A 4621-nucleotide genomic window follows, 5' to 3' on the forward strand; every position below is an offset into this window, starting at 1 on the left:
TGAGTAATCTTTCCTTTTTTTATTATATTTGAATATTTTGTTGAGTTTAAATAAATTGGTAATGTGTTTTTTTTTTTGAAAATGAATAGTGGAAAATATTTTTTATAGGATGACCCAAACAATAGAAAATATTTTCGACAGTTTATCTAAACAATAGAAAATATTAAATTTTTTCATAAAATATTTTACATGTAAAAAGTTTTCTGTCAACAAGTTATTTTACGGTTACCAAACAAACCCTTGATATAAAAGACTTTTCTGGAAGTTGATTTTGAGACCATCCATGACTTCAAAGCATCTTAAAACCTTCTTGATGTTGGCCATGTCCTCAAAAGATAAATGTATCGTTTGCGTATTGCAAATGCGTAATAGAAAATTCATTCCTCCCAATAATTGCACTTTCAAACATCTTAAAATGAACCGTCTTATTCATAAGAATACCAAAAGCTTCAACAACTAAATTAAAAAGAATTGGAGAAAGAAAATAACCTTGCATCAAACCTTTACCTATCTGGAATTGATGAGAAGGAAAGCCATTGACAAGAACCGAAACAGTAGTTGAGAATAGATCCACTTCCTCTATTTATCCTCGAAATTCATTTTCTTCATAACAAGATCCATGAAGCCCTAGTCAACACTATCAAACACTTTTCCGAAATCGACTTTAAACATGAGGCCCTCGTTACCATCTTTACATATGTTGTCCATTATTTCATTGGCATTTAAAGCACAGTCAAGAATTTGCCTTCCTTTGAAGAAAGCAAATTGATTTTGCCGAATAACCTCCTCACTTTTAATAAAAATTAATCACTTACTATCAGTTAAAATCATACTTCACAAGTATACGTATCGAATAAATAGTATATTAGCAAGCAGAGTATCGATCCCACAGGAAATTGATCTAAAATTTTACGAAGTACTAAAATTAGAATAATTTAATCTTATCCAAACAATCAAACTCAAATAACTAAATTAATTAACTAAAACTAATTAACCAAAATTTATACTAAAAAGAAAAATCAAAGCAACAATATAATTGGGGAAAAATCAAATCAAACAAGTCTAGAATTACAATATCCCTCACACTTCATCTAAATCTTACCTCTCTTACTTAATTTATTTCAATGGGTTGAATTACTAACCTAGAGTTCTAAATTATTTATAAGGGTCTCCCGACTCAACCTATAAAAATATCTATTTTAACCAAAACATTATATCCCTATATGAATTGAAATTAAAATAGACTCATTAAGTTCAGGCTCTAATCTGGCTACATATGGCCTATAGGTATATCCCTATCCTATACGTAAATCAATTAATATGATCATATGCTATCCCAATTTTAGTCTACTCTAAACTCCCTTTCCCAAATTTGTTTAGGTTCCTAGATCAATTTAATTGGTGGTCAAGCAATTAAAAGCATTAAGAACAAATTAGAATAAACAATTCAAATCCCATTAAAGATAAGCAAGAAAGAGATTAAAAATTTAATTTACATGTGAGTTCTATTACAATCCTAGAAAAAGAAAATTAGCTACTCATGATGGCAAAAACAAATAATATTATAATAAATTCAACCATTAAAAGTAACAAGACAATAAAAGCCAAGTAAGAAAACAAAACAATAATTGCCGTCTTGATCTCCAAATTTCAGCCTCAACTTCTAGCTTTTTGAATCTTCCAAAAGTTTTCTTTCAAAAGTTGTTAAACACATCCTATTTATAATAATAACTTGACCTATACCTCCTTGAGTTGACCTAGGGTTTAATTGGGCTTAAAAGTGTAATGAGAGACCCAAAAATCAATTGTCAATCTTTACAAATTTTCATTCTCGGTACAGTACATTTAGCTATTTTCCAAGACAATTTTCTTTATCTTCAAGGCAGAACTGGGTAAAGTAATCTTCATGAAAGTTATATCTCTGTCTCTTAGCTTTCCAATGGTCCAAGAATTGCATCATTTAGAGTTTTGTAGCTCGAGATATGGCCAAAATACTGAAGCATATGCAAGCAGACTTTCGGGTTCTTCAACATCTCACTTTCCAAAATTAAGCCCAATTCTTTTATTCCTAAAAAATTATAAAAACTAATAAATAATAACTAAATTAAAAAGAATAACATAAAATTAAAATAACTCACTAAAAAAATAAACTAATTATAAAAAAACTATAAATAACTAAATTATAATTGAAAATTGAGGATTTAGCTAATATTTAATAACAAAATTGGAATAAAATAATTCTATAAAATAGAATTATCACTTACAGTTATAATCTCAAGCAAAAAAATATTTAACCAATTATAAATATTAATTTATAATGTATAAAAATAAAAATAAAAACACTTGTAATGAAAATTAGCCATTTAAAAATCTTGACATACATTTATAAGAATGAATGTAAAAATCATAAATTTGAAATAAACATTTTTAAAATATAGATCTAAATATGTAAGAGTTATAGTAACAAGTCAATTTAGACAAAATAAACATACTTTTAGTGAAAATTATTCATTTATATTTATATTCTCGAGTATAAAATATTTAACCATTTTCAAATTTTAATTTATAAATGAATAAAAAATAGAAACACCAGTAATGAAAATTAGCCTTTTAAAAATCTTGACGTAAATTTATAAGAATAATGTAAAAAATTCATAAAGTTGAAATAAATACTATTACAATATTGATATAAATGTGTAAGAGTTACCATAGTAATTCAATTTAAATAAAGTAAACATACTTTTAGTGAAAATTAATCATTTACATTTATATTCTCAACAAAAAAATTAATTATTTACAAATGTTAATGTATAAATGTAAAAAAAAGAAAAATAAAAATGATAACACTGCTAATGAAAATTAGCTATTTAAAAATATTGACGTAAATTTATAAGAATAAATGTAAAAAATTATAAAATTGAAATAAGTGTCGTTAAAATATTAATGTAAATTTGTAAAAGTTACCTTAGTAAGTCAAGTTGGACAATATGAACATAATTTTAGTGAAATAAATCATCTACGTTTATATACTTGTAATGAAATTTTTTTTGGAAAGTATTAGCAAAAAAATATTTAACCATTTACAATTGTTAATTTATAAATGTATAAAAATAAAAATACTTGTAATGAAAATTAGCCATTTAAAAATCTTGACATAAATTTATAAGAGTAAATGTAAAAATCAGAAATTTGAAATAAACATTGTTAAAATATTGATATAAATATGTAAGAGTTACAGTAACAAGTTAATTTAACAAAGTAAACATACTTTTAGTGAAAATTATTCATTTATATTTATATGGTCGAGCAAAAAATATTTAACCATTTTCAATTTTAATTTATAAATGTATAAAAATACAAATAAAAACACTTGTAATGAAAATTAATCATTTTCAAAAATGTTGACGTATATTTATAACAATAAAAGAAAAAATATCATAAAGTTGAAATAAATATTATTAAAATATTGACATATATGTGTAATAGTTATCGCAGTAATTCAATATAAATAAAGTAAATATACTTTTAGTGAAAATTAATCATTTACATATATATTCTCAAATAAAAAATATTTAACCATTTACAAATGTTAATTTATAAATGTATAAAAATAAAAATAAAAATGAAAAAACTTATAATAAAGATTAGCCATTTAAAAATGTTGACGTAAATTTATAAGTATAAACATAAAAAATCATAAAGTTGAAATAAATATTATTAACATATTAATGTGATTGTGTAAAAGTTACCTTAATAAATCAATTTGGACAACATTTTTTTTTTTTGAAAAGCGTTAGACATGGGGTGAGAGAGGCTCGAACTCTCGACCTCAGGATCACTCTTTAAGCTATGAGACCTACGCGCTAGCCAACTGCGCCACCACCCCAATGGTGATAAGAATGAACCATTTAATAACCTTGATGTAAAATTATGAGAATGAATGTAAAGAATAATAAAATTGAAATAAATATTGTTAAAATATTGACCTAATTGTGTTAGAGTTACTGTAACAAGTCAATTTAGACAATATAAACATACTTTTAGTAAAAATTAATCATTTGTATTTATAATTTTGAGCTAAAAAAATTTTACCGTTTATAAAATTTAATATATAAATGTATAAGAATAAAAATAAAAACACTTGTAATGAAAATTAGCCATTTAAAAATTTGGACGTAAATTTATAAGAATGATCGTAAAAAACAAAAATTTGAAATAAATATTGTTAAAATATGGATGCAAATGTGTAAGAGTTACAATAACAAGTCAATTTAGTAAAAAAAACATGCTTTTAGTGAAAATTAATTATTTATATTTATTTTCTCGAGCAAAAAATATTTAACCATTTTCAATTTTAATTTATAAATGTATAAAAATAAAAACACTTGTAATGAAAATTAGCCTTTTAAAAATGTTGACGTAAATTTATAACAATAAACGTAAAAAAATCATAAAGTTGAAATAAACATTGTTAAAATATTGACATACATGCATAAGAGTTACTGTAGAATTAAATATAAATAAAAGAAACATTCTTTTAGTGACAATTAATCATTTGCATTTATATTCTTGAGTAAAAAATATTTAACCATTTACACATGTTAATTTATAAATGTATAAA

The 4621-nt window shown here is 23.5% G+C and overlaps 1 non-coding gene across 1 annotated transcript; it reads right to left on the minus strand.

The window, feature by feature from the left end:
* Positions 3801–3886, minus strand: TRNAM-CAU. The gene is given in 2 exon segments: positions 3801–3836; positions 3849–3886. It is a non-coding gene; the product is annotated as a tRNA-Met (tRNA).

Source organism: Theobroma cacao, chromosome 3 (genome assembly GCF_000208745.1).
Source record: "Theobroma cacao cultivar B97-61/B2 chromosome 3, Criollo_cocoa_genome_V2, whole genome shotgun sequence".
Lineage (NCBI taxonomy): Eukaryota > Viridiplantae > Streptophyta > Magnoliopsida > Malvales > Malvaceae > Theobroma > Theobroma cacao.